The sequence below is a fragment of the Coturnix japonica genome, chromosome 1 (genome assembly GCF_054131305.1).
Source record: "Coturnix japonica strain WE chromosome 1, WE-NBRP24, whole genome shotgun sequence".
Lineage (NCBI taxonomy): Eukaryota > Metazoa > Chordata > Aves > Galliformes > Phasianidae > Coturnix > Coturnix japonica.
In genome coordinates this window covers 80,816,140-80,837,425 of record NC_140663.1, presented here as the reverse complement: position 1 = coordinate 80,837,425, position 21,286 = coordinate 80,816,140, and the positions used below count along the sequence as shown (strand labels likewise).

The following is a 21,286-nucleotide window of genomic DNA, read 5'->3' as shown; positions in this document are numbered from 1 at the left end:
AGGCTCCTGTAGTGCCCATAGAGCTCCACATCATATGAGGTACCACGTGATTGCTGGCCTCCAGAAAAAGAGCTGCAAATTGCTTGTGGTGTGAATAGTCAGAAGATGGACCAGTTCTGGTGGTGATGAGCTTGGTGCAGCCTGACAAACGATGGAAGTGGATGGAGATACCCCAATGCTCTCTCTAGGCACAGAAGATGTCTTGTCAGCAAGACCCAGCAGTGTGATACGTGGCTGGTCAGGAGGAGGGTCAGCTGAAGACCAAAGTGAGCCTCATGCTCATTCATCTGGATAAATATTTGTTGCAGTTATGGATGCCCACCAGTGGAAATACCTGATTAAAACATCTCTAGTTCACAGAGCCTCAATGCATTCAAGTCAGGCTTCCTTTCTCCAGGGGTTAAATAACATTTAGAAGTCTTGAATCTTACTCTAACTTCAGGTATTATTGCAGGTGAAAATCAGAATATTTGTACTTTGGCAGCCTGTTCTGCATATATTGCCATATGATTAAGATTCATATGTGCATCTCTAAACCCAAATCAAGCTCATCTTCTCAATGAAATTATAATTGCTACAGATTGACAATAGAAAGATACAATAAGCATTTTTTTTTCATGAAAAGGTAATCTATCTCACCTCGTGCATCTTTTCACCCTCTGTTAGAACCCTTTTTCTTTTTTCTTTCTTTTTTTTTTTTTTTTTGTTTGCTCATCATCCCAGCTTTACAAGATTCAGAATCTGATGCATATTGACTGGAGTACCCACCTTACATGGGTGACTGCTACCAGAGGTGACAGTTTCTTCTATACAGCTCTTTCTTCTACTTACTTCATGGAAGCTAAGGTAGCACTATCCAGACCAGAAAAGCAGAAATTAATTACTGGAGCTGTGCAACTGAAATGATGGAGTTTCTTCCAACTACAATTGAGATAAGAAACTGCCTAATAAACTAAAAGGCAGGATGCCTGTAGTCTGTCAGAGGAGTAATTGAAGACTGGAAAAGACACTTGGGGTACTTGAAGACAGGCTGTGCAGACCCAGAGAAGCCCAATTACAGCATCTCAATTTATACAGAATAAATTGAAGACAGGGCTAATGGTGAAGAGAATGAAAGCTGAGTACTTGGCAGAAGGCAGTGATTGACAAGGAAATGCATAGTTCCCTCTGCAAAGAACTTATTTAAATTATGTAAAAGGAGAGCCTGACTCCAGTCTTCAGATACTGATTTCCACAGTTCTGGACCCTACCAGGTGCAGAGTTGTGTTTGCTGCTTTTCAGCCGTTCTGCTTGAATGAAGAGAGTTGGGATCGACAAATACAGTACAGAATCAGATTTGTGCTTAAAGACAGCTTATTTCTGACTGGAGAAAGAGAGGAGGTGGGAAGAACAAGGGCAGCCTGCTGAGCACTCGTTATCACAAAGCTGGTGATTGACAGCAGCCAGCTTTGGCAGGACTCATCAAACCACCACCATGCTGTAGTGACCAGTGGGAGAGGCAGCTCCTGAGGAGAAAGCAGCAGCCATGGATGCATCTCAGTGCTTGGAAAGTCCAGCTTCCTAACAAACAAGGTCTGAAACATTCACAAGTAGCTAGGTGCCACAGATAGGAGCATTTTATCCATGATAGTTTTTACCATAGCTCTTTGGTAGTCAATACTATCCACAGTTTTTTTCATATTATAAGAAATTAACAAGAAAAGAATTATTGTTTCTGTAGGTATATAACTTCTATCACAAGAGCTTTGATGGTTCAGGAAAAGAGAGTGCAGATCTTGAACTAATATCAAAATACCTCCTCCAGCTTCCCATGCTCTGTGTTACACTTACAGGGCTGCTCCTGAGACAACAGCATGGTGCACATCAAACTCCCAGGATGCCTACTGTGACACTGGGGGAAACAACATAACCCCAAGAATCATGCCCCTTGAAAGGACATGACCAACTTCCATTCTAGCTCTTAATATACTCATAAATTTCTCCCCAGCTTTATCTTCAAAGCCAGGTTTTAACTTTTCTCCTCTCAGCTAAGCTAAAGACTGCCCATAACATCATGTTACCATGCTGTAGACCTCCAGGAACTCAAAGAAACAAACTCACTGAAAGGCCCTATGACCCTCCCAAGGCCAGGGGTTTCTGCACACCCTTTGACATCCCTCCAGTCCTCCTCCTGCTAATTATCACCTAAATAGATGCTAATGAACAAGCAAAGTGTTTCTGAGGGTTTAACTTTTTGCAGCTGGTGATGCCATTCCTCCACAATTAAAGTCAAATGTCTCAAAGGTACTTAAATCCTTGTTTGCTGCCATGATAACTGTGCTCTTGGAATGATAGGTTAAAATCCTTCCCCATAACTCATTTTGCTGTTCCTCCTTCATTTAAGGGCTTACCAGAGATTTAGCAGTCACTGTATTCCAGGTGAAACAATGCAAAACAAACAAAACATCATAAATCAGAAATGTTGTGCTTCAGGATGGGTAGAAGCATTAATAATAACAACACTGTGATACATGCTAATTAGATTTTCAGGGAAAGAGACAATGCTGTGTTGCTGACAAAGAAGTTAACATTGAAGTCTTTATCTTCTATACAGAAATTTGGCTTGGAGGTATTTTAACTGCCAGTGGTTTGCCCACTTATCTTAGCAGGGTCATAAGCTGGCTCTGCCATTTCTGTGCGTTGGTGGTATATTCTGAGCTCTGCCAACACTTTTTAGCCTTGTGCCTGCCTACACCCTAATTCACCACTAGAACTCAAAGCTCTCCAATCCCTCCAGTACCTGCTAGCAGGCACTGATTGGCAGTAGGAGGGACTACACTTTAAAAAACTAAAGAACACTGGAAAGTAATCCCCAATTGCTTTTGCAGTTGTGTTGTCCCCCTGCTGTAGGCAGCAGTGAGGGCAATGGGAGAGGGCAGCACTGGGGATGGGACAACAGATAGAACAAGTCACCACCCCACAGCCCCTAGGGGAGGCACTCTGCTACAGCAGGCTGCTGGTACGGGCAAGCAGGGAGATGGTGTAAAAACTAAACCCAAACCACCCACAGATATCCTCTTTGAAAACAGGCCAGCAGTTTCTCCACAGATGCAAAAAAAAAAGAAAATCAAAATGTCTTACAGGAAAGCCTTCCCCATCCCTCCCTGAAGGCTGCACTTCTGGCTGAGTGCTGTCTGACTGTAAGTATACAGTTAGTTTCCTGACGCCTGTGGTTTTTCAGCCACAGGTTTTTCACACTATCAGCCTTTGTCTGGGGTTTCATACAGAGCAGACATTTGTGCCTGTCCTGCGGCAAAAGTTGTTCTCCTTTATGGTTTATCTGGTAACTGGCAGGCTCCATCTCCCAGCCCATCAGTTAATTATTCTCTTCCTGCCTGTCATTTAGCAGCCACCTCTGCCGGCTGTACAGACCGAGCAACAGCACATTTTAAAAAGGCTTAAAATCCAAATTGATTCCAATTATCCCCAGGTGATTTGTCCATAAGCCAACACGGGGATGCCCAGATGTCACCAAAGCCAAGAAACAACACTGCCCTGAGCACACAGGTGCAAGCTCCTTGGCACTCACCTCTGGCACTACTTTTGGTCCAACAATTCACCTTAAAGCAGGCACGGAGCAGAATGTCATCCGTGTCAACGACTGCTAATGCATTTCACGATATATTTGATTTTAATATCTGGATATTACATTTTGCAATATCGAGAGATAATAGGCAGAACACGAGCATTTCCATGAGACATGGGTGTATTTTGTGTTTTAAATTTTCTCAGCGCTTTGCTTTGGTGGTACAATATGCTTATATGCCATTACCATAAATTCAATTGTTTGCAGATTCTCTCTCAATTTTCCATCCTCTGGCAATAAAACTACATTTAGAAAGGGCTGTCTTTAGCAATTGCTTGCCATCCTTTTATTGATGGATCCTCCGAACATCTCATTGCACTTTTATTCTATTATCCTTTTAATGGTTTTTCATTTCCTTCAACACAGACAGCCACAGTTTTTTCCCAAGCAATGTTTTACTATGATAGGTGCCACTTCTTTCCATCTGAGGTCAGGGGAAGAAGGAGGAGTGTTTTTCTCTTCACAAATTATTTTATGAGATTAAATCTACTTTGATGGACAAAATATTTGGCGCCTTAAAGAGTTTTTTCCCTTATTTATCCTCCCTAATATATAGGGACTATGCACTGAAAAGAACTTCTAAAATCCTTTTTGCACTAAACCGTGTTTGTCTGTTGAAACATTCAATTTGTTTAGCAAAGCTCAAACCAAATAATTTATACTGACAATTATTTCAAATCTGAATTAATTTACTAATTTTACCCAAATACATTTTTATTTCGTATTATCAGGTGATACTGGAGAACCATTACTAATTGTGTTTTATTTCAACATCTCTCATTTCATGTGGTTGCCCAAGTAGGATGTGCAACTGTTCCTTAAGAAGAAGGGGGTCTGTATGTCTCCACAAGAAAGGAATGTCTTTCACAAGACAGCAAGAGCCAGACATACAATTGGGTACTGAAGACTTTTGGTGCAGAGAGTAAGAAGCTATGTACATACAGTACAAGAAACTTCTATAAATGTAATTATAGCTGACAAATTCTCAGCTTGTATGCTCAATTTTGCCAAAATCTTCTGTTGTTTAATAGATGCAGCCTAATAATTTCTGGAGAAGTGATATCTACTCTCTGTATCATTTCAACAGAACCTTACACTGAAGCCATTTAACACTCATTTTGAATATCAACAAGGTCAACCTTTTCAAGACAGCACAGACATCAGGGGTTTTGCACAGAGATGGCTTCGGAACATTCAGTGAAAATGTATCTACTCTCCATTCACACATGCAGTGACTCTGCCCCCTATTTATTTCCATGGAAACAACAGCAGATACAAAGAGAGCAATAACACTATTTAGTAGAGCAAATTCTCAGCCACAGAACACTGTTTTTCAAACTAATCACCACCATTAGCTATGCATTTTCACCAGCTGAACAAGAGCAGTTAAGGCACACACACTGGATATCTTCTTCAGACATATTCATAAAAAATAGCAATAAAAAACAACAAACAAGCAACCCACGGAGATTTCAAACAAGCAGCAACCAAGATGCCTCCTCTTACTGCTGTTTCTAAGCGACAAGGAAGAGGCCCAACATTTCATGTGTTCTAAGAGGCCGTTTACATGCTTGAGAGAGAGACATGCCTGGTGCCACTGGTGGCTCAAAGTATTCACTGAGCTACTGATTTTTAGCTACTGCTAAAAAAGCAAATATACTCTTACTAGCAAATAGTAAGACAATGGTAAAACTTCATCTTTGAAACTAACGTTTGAAATTGACCTGGGCAATCCCAAGCACAGCCAAAGGATTGGCAGAGAATGGCTTGAGAGCAGCTCTGAGGAGAAGGATCTGGGGGTGTCACTTGACATAGATTCAACATGATCCAACAAAGTGTGCTTGCAGCCCAGAAGGACAATTGTATCCTGTGTTACACCAAGAGAATGTGACCAGTAAGTTGATTGTAGTGATTCTGCCCCCCTGCTCTTGTGAGACCCCAGCTGGAGTACTGTGTCCAGTTCTGGGGCCCCAAACATGAGAAGAACAGGGAGCTGTCAGTAGCAGGAAAAATGATCAGAGAGCTGGAGCACCTCTCATATGAGGACAGGCTGAGAGAACTGGGGATCTTCAGCCTGGAGAAGAGAAGGCTCTGAGGAGACTTTATAGCAGCCTTCCAGTACCTGAAGGGAAGCTACAGGAAAGCTGGAGACGGACTTTTTTATAAGGGCATGTAGTGACAAAATGGTTTTAAGCTACAAGAGGATAGCTTTAGACTAGATATTAGGAAGGTAAAGATGGTGAGACACCGTAACAGGTTGCCCAGAGAGGCTGTGGATGTTCCTTCCCATGAAGCATTCAAGGCCAGGCTGGATGGGACTTTGAGCAACCTGGTCTAGAGGGAGGTGTCCCTACCTATAGCAGGGGGGTTGGAATTAGATCCCTTCCCAACCCAAACCATTCTGTGATTCTGTGAATGTTTATCTGGACTAAGCTGGGCTTTATTAGTAGTCATGGGTATTTTGGAGCCATTTAGAAGATGTGTTATTTTCACAGGATCACAGAATAACCCGGGTTTGAAGGGACCTCAAGGATCATGAAGCTCCAACCCCCCTGCCTGATAGGGACACCAAACTTCCATGTTTACTAGATCAGGCTGCCCAGGGTCCCATCCAACCTGGCCTTGAACACCTCCAGGGAAGGGGCATCCACAGCCTCTCTAGGCAACCTGTTCCAGGACCTCACCACTCTCCTAGTAAAGAACTTCCCCCTAACATCCAACCTAAATCTTCCCTCTTTCAACTTAAAATCATTCCCCCTTGTCCTATTTTACATAACAATCTTGCAGGACATGGACTATTTCATCCCCACCTCAGTCTCTAACTGCACAGAAAATAGCTGAACCCCAAGAAACTGAACATCTCTGCAGAGAGATAATAATTCTTCAAAGACTGGATCAGTAGTTTCTGTTTGACCACAAAGTAAAGTCTTTATATTCTCTTCAGCGTTCTGCAGCTGAGAAAATCATCATCTTGTCATGAATTTAGAGATTGTTTCATTCATGCAACAAAAGAAAAAAACCCGAGAAGCACGATCTCTTTGTTTGAACTCAATCATTTATTCTGCTCAATACTACCGCAGTCTGAAATTAAATATATTCCTCTTCTCCACCTAAATAAAATGTGATCCGATGCATTATGCAGTTCTAATCTATTTTGGCCAGCTACATTTTTATGCTGATAAGGGAAAATTAATTTAACCATATATGCACAAGAATACCATCACATTGTGCACAGAAGATAAAATCACACAAGGCATTTGACTTGCGAATGCAGCTTCCAAGAGAATGTTCATTTCCAATTGCATTTTCCCCCCAATAGATTCTTAATTTGCCTTGTTCTATATGGTTTCGAGTTATCATTTTGTATGGCAATAAAAATCAGTGAGGCAGCAAAAGCTTACAGGCCTGTGCCTAGGTTTGATTTATATAATGGATGGCATGATATTACTGGTCTGCATAATTGAAATTCATTCAGCTCCTGCTGTTCATAATATAATTTTAAAGTACTTTGTGTATTTATTGATAAACAATCATTTTATATGCAACAGTACTGGAAAAGGAAAGGTGTTGCCTTCTTTTTCTTATTCTGTAAATGATTTATATACATATATATGAAAGTTAAATTGTAGAGCTGTGTAAAATTTGCTTGTTACTATCAGCTTCTGCTTCAAAGCCTTGAAGTCGAATCATAGCTCTTTATAAAGTTAATAAAAGCAGGCTGTGGCAAAAAGTCAGAATTTTAAGACTTGAAATAGTACTCATCTATATGTAAAAAATCTCAGTAATGAGTATATTCAATAGCTGACCTGAACACACCCCAGATTACCTGGGTTCTCCCACAGCAGGAAAGCTGCAGCTCCAATCGCTTTTCAGAAGATCAATTTTCTCCTAATCAAGGGAAAAAAACCAACAATCAAAATGTCACTTTCTGAGTCATTTCCCGTAAGGATTTTTTCTAAAGTTTGTTTAAACAAAACACTGAGGTCTCTCTTGCACAAATTTAATCAGGTGTCTTAATCCTACTGTCAGAAAAAATCACATACCTTTTTTTGCATTTTCCCCCTACTTCATCAATGCTACGTGCTGTATTCATGTCTGTGAAGGCATTGTTTTAAAATCCCATTTTTCCTTTTATTTTCCCCTTTTACTTGTGGCACAACTTAACAAAATCTTATTTTCCATCAGAACTGCATTCATTCTAGTGAGGGTTGTAAGACTGACAGCTTTGAAGTCAAGAATTTTTCATTTATCCCACAAGAAAGCACAGTATAAATAACAGAAAAGCAATAATATGCTTTTACCTTAACCCACAATGAACGACTCCTGCAGATTGGTCGGAGTAAATATCGTCTCAAGGGCCTTCTCGGTTCATGACATTTCTCTCAGAGTGCTCACAAGGATCAATAGTATTTCCTGTACAATGAGAATTCAGTAACTTGCCTCTTTCTATAAGAGATGCATCTATCTCCAAAAAACTTATTTCGTACTGGCCAAATATAGGTCACCTAAAGGTGATCACTTTAATTCATCTCTGAATCAGAATAAGAGCTGTTTTCAGAAATCTACCATTTTTCTGCACTAAAACCTGGATTTACATGGTGAAGACTTCAGATTTTACTACATGGTGGAAAAGCCAACTGATTTATTGCATTTTGTTGCATGGCTCTCAAGTGGTGCCCTTTTTGGTAATGTTTCGATCCAGCTTCTGGACCTGACAGTCTCCTGTACAGTGTCCTCACCTTGGGATTTGCAACCACAGCTTCCAGTGCATTCTGCTTCTCATCAAATGACAAAGATGAATTACATGGGAGTTAATACCTTTGGTACTGAGAAACAGTACTGGCACTCACTGCAAGAGTAGAGTGGTGAAAGGCATGTTTTTTGCTGTTTATTCACATTTCTTGGATGGAGCAGAGATGGTGGTGAGGAGAGAGCTAACTTCCCACTCTATTGCAATTAAACTCACTTGAAAGCACCAACTGTAGCTTTGAAAACCAGCAAATGTCTTTAGCAGCACTAGCTACAAGATCTCTCTTTTACTGTTTCCTAGAGACCAAAAAGAGTTCTTTAAGATCCCTTCTTCACCACAAAAACATAGATAATGAGTCCACTATCTTGATACATCTCTGGAAATGTTCTACCCAAGCATGCAGGGCGGGCAACTTTATGAGTTATTGCAGCTTCATATCCTTTGACCAAACCTCCTCCCCTTTTAGCAAGGATTGATTTATGGTGTTCAAAAGCTGTTCCTGACAGATACAGAGTCACTGGTATTGGCACACAGTGTTATTTGAAATGGACCTTACTATTTTTACTCTTTTAAACCTATCTGGCTATTGGATTTATGGTCCCCTACAAAAATGTTTCAACTGCTAAGCTCACTAGTGTACACCGACTATGCTCCATGCTTATTTATCTTTGATTTCTTGTCATTGAGAGAAAGATTTAGGCAGTACATGGGTGACTGATTGATGTAGGTCACTACTGTTTTCTGGTACCGAGTCCCTTTCTTAGCTTGACTCTAATGGTCTTAAAATTAGGACAAGCTGGAGCTTAAAGAAGTGAATGGTGATTTTCCTCTTCATAATGCATTATTACATTTCAGTGATACTAGTACCAGTATTTTCCAGATTAAAACAAAAGCTGAATTTCTCAGTTACTTCGGTCATCTTTAAATTACATGGAGTATTCAAGCATTCATTTGAAACTTCTGTATGTCTTTCTAACTTTTAATGACAAAAAATAGTTTATCTACTTTTGCTTCCCAAGCATGGAAATCTCTTTTCCTTTCCCATACTTGGTTTAATTTTCTCTTTTGAACCCTTTCTTGCACCAGTCCAAATCAGATTTTAGTCTCAAGGAAAATAATGACTCATCATATTTAGTGCACTGTAATATCAAGCAAAAAAATTTTTAGGTGGAGCTATTCTATAGTATATCAAAGTAAATGAGCATTTTTAATTTAAGAGAGTCATGCTGTAGAGAGAGATTGGTATTGCTTAATGGTGAAAGATTTTACACCCTTTAAAAATCTTTCACTAGAAAAGCTAATCCAAAATAAAATAAAATTAATTATGCAAAAGAGTTAGTAAGAATTAAAACCCAGAGAGTGGCTCTCTTTCAAGCCACAACCAATTCAGGTACTTTGCTTACAGGCTGAAGCACTATATGAAACAATGATCTGGCCTTTGTAGCCCACTTGTTTAGAAATTTAAATGGAAGAGCTGAATAGATTTGAACCTTTTATTGGCACCATGACCAAAAGTATGAATCTTCCCCCGGTTTCCCATCTAAAGTGCTGATTGTCCAAATGCCTTATCCACACATGAAATGGTCACAAACTAATCGTATCTCATCAAATATGATGAATATCATGAGAAACCAGGTCTGTGAATGCGTCATCATTTATAGGCTGACTGTGTATCAGTTGAACTGGATATTCATTAAACTTGACTGATGTGAAAGACTGTCCATACTTTCACAGTTAAGTTTTTGTGATTTTTTCCTTACCACAAGGAACTTGTGCTCCTAGGCTGGTAACTTGAGGAAAATTGTGGCCTGCCTAAACTCAGTGACTAAATTGAGCAGCCATGGCAGAGAACGGTCATATGAAATCGAATTTCATATTCATATTGCTAGAAATAGTTGTTTGTCTTTCAGATTAACAAAGCTGATTAACAGGTGTGCTGGAAAGCAATGTGACTGTGAAACTTCTTGCATTCAGTTCTCTTTGTGGATTCACATCACCAAATGTGCTAAAATGCATAAATGGAGATGCAAGTCCAGATATGGTGTGAGACCAGAGAGCAACAAATTCAAGCAGCAAGCTGAGTAACACATAGGATGAAAATAAGTTGTATGACATCTGCGTGCATGATTAACTACTGATTAGAAACAATCGGAGGAAAAAATAGAATTTTAAAAGCTTCACTCGTGATTCCACAGAGGGACATTTTAATTCTCTCATCTCAATGCTATATCTGGACTCTGAAGATGACCTGGTGAGTTTCATATCCCAGCCTCTTCTGACTGAGTTACAGCATCTCTTGAATTCTGAATGCAAAAAGGAGACAAATCCACAATAAGAACTGCTCACTATGAATAATTCAGCAACCTCCAGTCATGAAACCCACAACAAGCACTGCAAGGAAGATGAAGTATTTTTGCTGCCCATCATTATGTATGTTCATGCCACAGGGATTTTTCAATTATTGAACAGTGTAGAGTTGCCTTTGTTTGTAGAAAATGTCAATTTGAATTGTGTGGCTTCTACACATTCATTTATGCTCGCCAAAGGCTGCCTTAACCTTAGTTTGGCTTTATATTCCTCTGCCTCATGAAGCTGTAGATCAAAAATACGGGCTGATTATTAGCATTTTAAGAAGCATCTTCTGTTCAGATGCTTTAGCTGTCAAGACAGTTTCAATAGTTTCTTCCTTTTTTTCTTTTCTGTGTGTGTGTCAGAAGAAAGTTCTATTTCATTTGTTTTTACTCACCAACTCAACTATTTTAAGTAAACCCTAATGATACAGAAGTATGTTATAAGCCTGACAAGTAATAGAAAATGAAAGGTAAAGCTGTTAAAGTTAAGTTTACAAGCTAATATCTTGCAAAAGCATTGCTGCTTTTACTTAGTATCTATTGAAATTCAATCCACAGTTGAAGAAGGAAATGCCTGGATCATTTATAGAGAGTACAGGAATAGTACTTTGAGCAAGCAACATTTTCTGGGTGGATAAACTGAGCTTCAATTTGGTGATGTAAATAGCCTAATTTTGCTAAATATGGCAGAAATAAAGGAGCATCCAATTCAGAAGCAAGAAAATTCATCATTGACATTGAACTAGATGCTAAATGTTAGGCATCAAATCTTCATAATCAGCTACTTGTCTATATACCCACAGAATAGTTCCTTTCAAAGGCAGTCCATCCTTTCCTATTTGTTTAATAACTGATATGGAACAAAACCATCACACCTGTATAGCTAAACATGGTTACCTTTTTTTTAACCCTAAAGTGAACTTCAAAATTCCTAAAATGATTTTGTTTGCATGGAGACAAAGTTAAAAATTATCAGTGCTATATCTTTTAATGAGAAATATGAGAACTGACTCATTGATTATGATGAAGTTTAACTGGTCAAGACAAAATATAAAACACAAATGCAATAAAGCTATTTGGCAATTATGGTTAAATAGTTCAATTTTTTTTTTCTGAAAAAATGATTTCTAAAATACAGATTTTTTATTCGTTTGTTTGCCATCCATATGAATCTTGATTTTTTAATTTACTTGATGCCTCTGTATATTTGTATGTATACTGTATAACAGTATTCCTCACTGTTAAACGTCTGGGGAAAAGCCAATGAAGTAAAATTCAGAATAAAATAACAGATAATCTTACATGTTAGAATTTCCAAAGGCTTACAAAGGTTCAGTAAATTACCTCACTACAAAAGCAAAGGTGCAACAAACTTGCTCATTAACCACCACCTGCCTTGTCTATTTCTGTGTTTAGTCATCACGTATTTTTCCAGAGCCCCATGTCAATGCCATAAACATTAGAAATGCACCTTTAAGATACTTGTCTGATAACCCTATAGCATTGCATACCTGTGGTAGACATTACGGGCATCCAAAACTAATGCACTCGATTGCTAGATGCACTTCCAAGTTACAAATGCATGTGATCAGCATGATCTTTTTTGACTCCTATTCCTTTTTTGTGTGAATTGTAGTCAGAATCTGTTCTCTTTACGTTTGACCTGTATCTTTCTTAAAGGGAAACCCTAAGGGAGTATTATTCCTTTATAAAATGAGCCTTCGTGGCCATCACATTTACCTTGTTCAGGAGAACAAAACTAAATGTGCAGCCCATCAGTTGAGGAAGTACAACCATCAGCATAGGCTGTCCTGAGAGACAGATTGTGATCTCAAAACATCAGCCTGAGAGAACAAACCCAAAAATCAAGTAAAGAAACCCACAACATTCACACACTGGAGCCATTGGTGGCCTCTTTCATAGCCCCCTGCTTTCTCTTGCCCTCCGGTGCTGTATTTGTGCCCTATTCTGCAGTCAGGTCTCAGCTTTGCTGTGGCAGTTCTTGCACAGTGCTCTGATCTTTTCAATGTACGAATGCCTCCTGGCCGTTCTTGCCATCAATAGTAATCTACAGCAAGCTGGAAAACAATTATTTGATTATTTGACATAACAATTACTCACTGGCCTCATTTCTCCTCTGAGAAGTGTATCTGAATATATATCACATCCAAAACTGTAGCACCACTGCACAAGGAGTTACCATTAGCGCTACTCGCCTTTGGTAGCATTAATTTAACTCATGGTTTGTTCCTTTCCAATCTATTTCCAGCTCTCTGCTTTTTTTTAATAATGGTACAACAGGACCAATTCAAAGGGATTAGGAAAGAGATTCATGATGAATGTGGGGTTGAGAGCAATCCCTGTGTCTTGCTCCCGACCTTTTTGATAATGTGTCACTTCAGAAGGCAGAGATATTTATGATATTCCTATTCCTATCATTTTTCCATTTCTAATTTGCATGAGACAGATTGACGGTTATGCATCCATCCTCTCTGTGGACATTATGACAGTACATCTAACAATGTTAAATAAAGAAACTTAACAAATGGCAAGCTCGAGTTAACCTGCAAAGCACGATCTTATGTTCAAACACAGATACTTTAGATTTGAGAACAAACAAACAGAAAAAACTACAGCAGTTCAAAACTGTTGCCTGGCTTTAGTGGAAGCAGGAATTAATAATAATGTCAACAACGTTTTGGGGATGGTATGAACGTTACCTGTGAAACTGGCAGATGAGGAACAGAGAAGAGGCAGCAAAAAGAAATTTTAGGGCAGAAGGATATTTTGGCCAGCCCCATCATCCAGCTGATCTATTTCTCAGCTGTGAAACAGACATTCACCTGCAAGTAGGTGCAAATGGGAATGATGAAGTACGTTACTAACAGAAACAGACTGCTAACTTGGAGAGGATTTAAGGAAGCGATCTGTCATAGCTTTGGCTTGCTTTTCACTGAGATTATGCATTTGGGAATGTGTGCAACAACAGTAACACTGTTTTTCTGTTATTGATCAACTTCTGTGAAAGTCTTTTCATTAAATACTTTGTGGCTACACCATACAATCTCACACTTCTCTGGTTGCTACCTCAACCTTAACTGACAGAACTTAAGGACACTATTGCTTGCCTAAGACAACATCTTTCCTACAGAGATCCATTAGAAAGCTCATGCATTTTACTAGGAGCTTCTTGCATTGTAATATATCCTCATTGTTGTGGATGATAAGATATGAGATGATAAAGGGTCTGTAGCATCTCCCATATGAAGAAAAGTTGAGTAAACTGGGTCTGTTCAGCCTGGGGAAAAGAAGACTGAAGCTGGATTTGATTCACGTTAATAAAGATTTAAAGGGAGGTGGGAAGCAAATGGATGAGGCCAGGGTCTTCTCAGTAGTGCGTATAAATAGGACAAGGAGTAACGATCTAAAATTTGAATGAAGAAGAATAGAAACATGCAGAAGAAATTCTTTACAGTAAGGATGACAGAGTGCTGGCACAGGCTGCCTAGAGTTGTGGAGTTTCCTTCTATGGAGATATTCAAGACCTGTTTGGAAGCATACCTGTGCAACCTATTGTAGGGAACTGCTCTAGCAGAGGTCCCTTCCAACCCCTGCAATTCTTTGATTCTGTAATCTGAATTTTCATATCTATGCCAGTGACTCCCAAATCTGTCTTAGTGATGGAAAGTACATGAGTAAGATTCCCATTTGCTGGTAGGTCAAATAAATAAAGTCCAGGTTTCCATTATCAAATGTGTAACAGAGACACTTTTAAACAAGTCCTGTCTGTTCTTAGCCTCATTCCATGACCACTGCTGCTATTTCTGACACTTCAAAAGAACTTCTTGAAAGAAATGTGGGGAAAGATCATGTCTACAGGGAGAAAGCTCATTCAGAACTGATTTTCAATTAGTTTTTTAATTAGGTGGACCATGGGAAAGACAAAGCTATCATTCACTCTACTGTATTTTTTTTATCAGGTATGTTGGCAACTTCTATAAAATCAAGCCACACACTTCTCATTTGGACACAATTGGAGCAACATTCATTGTGTACAAAAGCTCCATATAAAATGGACTCTCTTTTCTCATCAACAACTTCACAGTATGGCTGCCAAAGAGCATTGGCATGAAAGTTAGTTCAACTGTTATCATAGCAAAGTTACTTACAATAGATTTGAGAATGTTAAAGGATGAAAGATTAATTTCAAGGTTATGGTGATGATGTGCAAATAGTGTCACAAATCTGAATCTATTTGCAGTTTCATATCTGGGTGTTTTTTGCCTATGTTATTAATGGTCTAGCAAATCTCTCCTCCTGGACCTTTATACCCACGTATCTAAATGACTACAAGTAGTAAGATTTATGTCTTGTACATAAAGAGCTCCCTTAGGATTTTTTTCCTCTGTGAGTGAACTCTATTTTTGATTCCCAAATTGTCTCTAACTTTCTATTCATTACATTTTCCCTTTTAGAAAGTCTGTGTTTGAAATGACCTGTTGGGTTACTTAGGGACAACTTGTACTCATGACAAGTGGATGTCATGCACTGAGATAACCAGACAGTTTGGAAAGACTGCAAGTTGTGATATATCAAATAGATTAACAGCACTGAAAGAAAAGGAAATCTAAAAAAAGAACCACATAGCAATTACATAAATGTCTCAGATTTTGAACTTATTTCTTGCTTTTGCATTGATACAGATGACTGTAAAGGCAAATGTCCACACCTTGGTCAGATACAGCAGTAGAAACAGAAAATTTATGCTAGGCAGTTTGCATCAGAATTACAGGAAGGACAGGGAAAGTACAAGCTTCTGAATAGGGTTGAAGACATGTTGAACTTCAGGGAAGAACCACTTTCTAACTTGGAAGTTTCGGTCCAGTGATGATATGCCTACACGCTTGAAAAAGATGTAGTCCTTAAAAATAAAGGAATCATATCTCAGATGTTGTTTTTGTCAGCTCTCTACATAATTCTGAGGCCCCTAGTGCTGTGAAAAGGGATTTCTATTATAGAGGAATCAAATATTGCCAGTACTGGCCAACAAGGCTAACAAGCTTGGACCTATACAAAAGAAGTCATATTTTTAAGCCTATTTCTCAGCTAAACAAAATAATAAGTATTATGAAGAAGATGTTTTCTTTCTCCATCAAAGACACTAAGTGTGAATAGGAGAGTCCTTACCATTGTGCTTATTCTGAATTACTTATCCATTTTGAGTCATAGGTCAGGAATGTAAAGAGCTCAGATTGCTCCTAATGCTGCCACAAGCATTTTGCAATGAGGCAGCAAAAATCCTGTTTATTAGTAATTCTGTTTTTAATCTCCAGAGTATAAGATGGAATAACATGTTTCACAAAGATTAGGATAATTAGTGCAGAAAAAAATAAACAAGATGATCAACATCTCAGCTTGTGCATGTGCAAACTACTGACTGTCTCAGGTCTACAGAGGTTATCTTTCAGAGCCTGCCTCAACCTAATATTAAGAGCGGTGATTTGTTTCATTCAAGTCAACCAAGTCTTTCTGCCTCTGCTTGAAAAGTGGGGATCACATGCAAAGTTTATTTAGTCCAAGCAGAGAAAAGACACTTCACAGATTTTTCTTTAATACATCAGAAGCTGATTCCTCAAGCCTCCATCTTTGCTTTCTTCACAACCAAAATTCACTGCACACATTTGAGTTATTATTCTGTTCGAAATCTTGAGAATATAAATAGCCAGCATTCTTTTCCTGTGAGTCCTTAAATGAGATTATTCTGTTTTTCTGCATCCTTATATTTTAGCAAATTAGCATCCTTAAGCAAGTTATTTTGACATGCTGTTAGAAGGTTTTGCATCAGCTAAAAGAACAAGTTTATAAGAAGTATGATAATAATTATCCTCAATCTCAGAATGCTTGAAGAAGGAAAAAATAAAAGGCGTGTTATCAGTGTCACCATTCCTCATGTAGGTTCCTGTATGGTAGCAGATGGTGAAACTGTTTTAGGGTTACACTGCCAATACCATGCAGCTTGACACTGAGATTGAGAGGGAAAGGGAGATCCACAGGGCCAGAGATGCTTAGCCATTTCCGAAACGAGCATGCAAGTTTCAGCTTTCAAACAAAAGAAAACACAAATCCAAACAGCTAGTGCATTCAGACCTGGTTACTAGGATACTAGGTAAAGCTTAGACCTTCTTTGCTCAGGAACCTATGGCAGCTTTAGAAAATGGTGGGCCTCACTGACCAGAGGCATCCACTAACTAGAAAATAAATGTGCTGTTAGAACTTTTTGGTCAAGTCTAGGCCTTATACTCCACTCTCAAAAGATGCCTGATATTTTGTGCCCTGCCCCCTGCAATGACACAATAAAAAGCTCATTTGCCCTGTAGTAAGCCTCTTTCAGGAGCAGGCAAAATCATCAGGTCCTGGATAGATCTTGACAAATCAGATCATAAATAAATTTCTATCTTTTACTCAGCACAGGAATCAAAGGAAACACCACAGGAGAGAGAAAAGATAAAAGATAAACCAAGATAATTCTCAAGAATTAAAACCAGGTTCAAGAAGTCAAGCCAGAGTTAGTAACTCTTGTATATACTCCCTAGATATAGACAATGCCAAGAACCTACTGGGGTCATTTTGCACCCTGCTTTTGTGGCTAAGTTGAATCAGCTACATCACTTATAACTGCCCATAATTGCTATAAAACACTTCCCCTGGTCCACATGGGGCACTGTCTTCATATACATCCATGACCCCACAGTGTCATGTATCTGAGTTAAATTATTTTATCTTCAGAATGCAGAGAGGATTCAGTAGCAGAGGGATGCAGTTGACTGTGGGACTTGAATAGGGTGAGCCAAAAGGCAGATAATATGCTATTTTACCAGTTTTTTGGCACCATCTCCAAAGATCTTTGCTACCTTTAAAAAAAAAATGTAATCCCTGTGCACATTTCACTTAGCAAAACAAGAAGCAAAAGTCCTGAATCCTTCTGTGCTAGGGTTAAGCAATACTAGCTTCAAGGGTTTTGTTTATTTTCTAAAAGAAGGTTATTATATCCCTTCCTCATTTCAGCTTTCCCTGTGGAACTTATACCACAAACAGGCCTTTACAAATTAACTCCAGTCCCAGCTGTTTAAACAGATCTTATTTTATTTTTAAGAGAGCACCATCTAATGTATATAAAAGCCTTCCCCCCCCCACCTCAGCATCTGTTACAACCCGAGGTCAAACTAAGAGTGTCCAGAAAAAGCCAGAAAGGCAGTGGGACCTAAAGGGAGTGAATAGGAGCACTCACTAATTCTTCACTATACTTAAGGATTCACATCAAGCAAGGAGCACAAATTTCAGGCAATGTCAAGCACCCAAGGCTCTGCTGCAATGTAGAGACTCTTGACAATATTTCTGTCTGTGTGTAGAGATGGGCATGGAGAAAAAAAACAGATTCCTTACCATCATCTTTGCAGAACAACAATGTGGAAAGCAGACTATCTGAGGTATAAGGACAGGTACGTCTTCAATTTCAATTCACTTGGGACATGTAATGCCCAAATGGCCACGGAGTTTGCACAATCAAAGCCAAGAAGGGCCTCCTTACATCTGCTGTAATAAGAATAGAAAGTTATGGTGTTATTTTTTTTGGCTCTTGTTCTATTTCGTTTGTTTTAAATTCAAGGCATCTTATACAACTTGCATGAAAAAGGTAAAATACTCTATTTGAGGCTGTCCATTTGATTCTACAGAAGCATGAATTAAAGAACTTGATGTCATTTTAACCAAATCTATTGCCAACAACGGCTGCATAATATGAAATTATGGAGATGCTTAAAGGCTGAGAGGTCTTCAGTTTACAGCTCATCAATAGTCCACTGTTGGCAGTCCTTGAGTGGAGCTGCTTATACTTAGGTCTGGTGACAGAAAAAACAGTCGATTTAAAGCTGTTACTTTTATCTGTGGGGGGGAAGCTACTGTCAGAAGCTGTTTCTGACAAAAGATGTTATTCCTGTCAAAACAGAGACTATATGGTTACATAGGCATTTGGAAAAGCATCTATTTACTTATTTTTTTATGGCGCTTCATTTCACGTTCAGTTTCTTGGAACTGAAATCATTCTGCTTTTCTCAGAAAAACAAAATTAATTACACTTAAACAAATTACAGCTTAAAATCTGAAAAAGCAAGCTGTCCTGCTGAAATGTCTCCAGTGAGCTTCTTCAGCTCCTGTTTTTCTAAAGCTCTCAAAGCCCTGCCAAAGATGTGGCATGAATACACAAAGTGTGCCTTACCCACAGCACAGTGGATAACGCTGTGCACGGACAGCCCAGCATGTTGTGCTGCTCTGTAGCTGTATGCATAGCATGAAAAGAGAAAAACAAGGCTGCGAACAAAGGTATCAGCTGCACCGCTTCCACAGTACAGTCCTCCCAGTATGTTACCATTTATCTCTGGAACAGAAACAAAATCAGAAGACAAAACCAAGAAGTTCAGCCCTGTTTGTATTACTGAAGCTTTTGTCAGTTAGCAGATGAAAGGCCCTGTGCAAACAAATTCTCCTTTATTTGATATGTAACTGGCAGAAGAGAGGCTATCTTGACACCATCTTTCTTCCATCCGTGAAAGCGGACTCCCTGACCCCTTCTGGAAAGGCAAGGAGGGCATCAAAAGCACATTCCCAGCTTCTTTCCCTCTCCCCACACTTTTGTGCCCTCAGTTTACCACCAGCTTGTTTTCAAACTTCAGATCAGTGGTCACTAACAGGAACACCTGTATAGAGGATGCAGGGCTGCAGAGAAAGGATAGAGGGGAACAGACTCACATCTCAAAACTGCATCAGGAGGGGACAAAAGACTTTACATCACAACAGGAAAGCAGCTCACATGTGAAGGACCAGGAGAACTGAGGAAAATCTCTCCCATCTGAATGTTGCCACCTAACTAGGAGCTACCCATACTGCTCATTGTTCAGGACTGAGAACACCCCTCACACCAAAGCATTTCCATTCGCACTAAGGCAACGTGCAGTGCAAGAATACCAAGAACAAGCAGGACAAGAACAAAGAATAAAGCAATCCCTCACACATTCAGATCATGATTCACTTGCCCATTTAGCTGCTGAATACAGGCTGACATCTTGGTAGGGCATAAGAGCTTCAGGTGAAGAAACAAGGCTCATAATTCTGCCTCGAAAATCACCACTGCTACAAAGATAGGACATCCACGCAAAGCATGATGCATATTTTCAATTTATTTCCTAATCAAGACGAGTGTTTCTGATCCTTTATTTGTGCACTCGTGGGCTGTCAGTCTTTGGGAAGTAGTAGCCTACATATGCATTGCTCTGCATATAGTTTAAGGCTCCACTACACGAAAGCCAATCTGTCTTTCTAGACCTTGTACCATGGCCCTTTCCCCAGCTCCAAAGGATTTCTTTGTTACACTGTTTGTCATTCAGAATTTCTACACTGCTTTGTGCTGTGAATGATATTCAGAAGAGAAAGCTGTCCTTGTCTTTTGTCAGTTTATGGTGTATTTCATCTCCCACTATCTCATAAAGTGACAGCTTGATTATAATGTAATTACTTTTTTTTTAGTTAACTGAGTGCACAATTTTATTTCCAGATGGGTTTATGTTCATTATATTTAAGCGTAAGAAGAAGAAAGCTGCACTGGGAAAATACAAAGGAAGGTGGTTGCTATCTATTTATTTATTTTTTAAGCTGAATATTATCTAGGGCTTATTGAGGGAAGGACAAATGCCAGCATCCCACCAGAGAAAAGAGCACTCTCAATCACAAGAGCACAGATGAGTATGAAAATCCTTTAAGACATTTGTGTGGAAATTGAAAATATAAATGTTTAATTTTCATTGCAAGGAATTTGGTTATATATATATATAGTAATAATAACAGGCTGAATAGCTGCACTATCCAAGAAAAATAAAAATGCCTGAGAAGCAAAGAGCACAGAGTGGCTGCAGATGACTATGGCAGGGACAATACCAGCTCACAAATTGATGCAATGGAAGTCTTTCTTGTTCAGTCAAATCTCCAAGCCTCCTGTGGCTGGGTACTTGCCAAGGAGCTCGTTTGCAAGTCAAGTATTATTTGTTGATACTAAGAAGCACAAGCTGATACCTTTTGCCAAAACATGTGTCAAGAAAATCCATGTAAATCAGCAGTGCTTTGCAGCAGAAACTGTGGTTCCTTTCTGAAAACTGTCTTAGTAAAATGGCACCCTGGGGTTTCCTGTTTATTGCATCCCAGCGACTTCCAAAATCAACCATGATCAGCTCAGACACAAGTGATAATGGTTTTTTATATATTTTTTTAACTGCTGCTTCTATGAAAATAGAAATAAAATTGTTCAGCCAAGATGTGCTTTCTGGCTCATGCATGAGCAGTATAGGACCTACAACTGGTATTTCGTCAGTAATGCTATTTACAACTTACATTCCGTTTCCTTTCTATCATCCAGTTTGCAGTTTACTGGCTTTAAAAATACATCCAAGAAGCAAAAAGAAATAATAATGATAATAATCTGCAAGAAAACACCTTAACTTACCCCTAAGGTGA

At 39.1% G+C, this 21,286-nt stretch overlaps 1 long non-coding RNA gene across 1 annotated transcript; it reads right to left on the bottom strand.

Annotated features, from left to right (window-relative positions):
- Nucleotides 1-7,451: 7,451 nt before the first annotated feature.
- LOC146762553 (uncharacterized) lies at nucleotides 7,452-18,313 on the bottom strand. The gene is made up of 3 exons (XR_014942324.1): nucleotides 18,170-18,313; nucleotides 7,927-8,038; nucleotides 7,452-7,513 (listed from the first exon to the last, which is right to left on the bottom strand). It is a non-coding gene; the product is annotated as an uncharacterized LOC146762553 (long non-coding RNA).
- Between the last annotated feature and the right edge of the window lie 2,973 nt (nucleotides 18,314-21,286).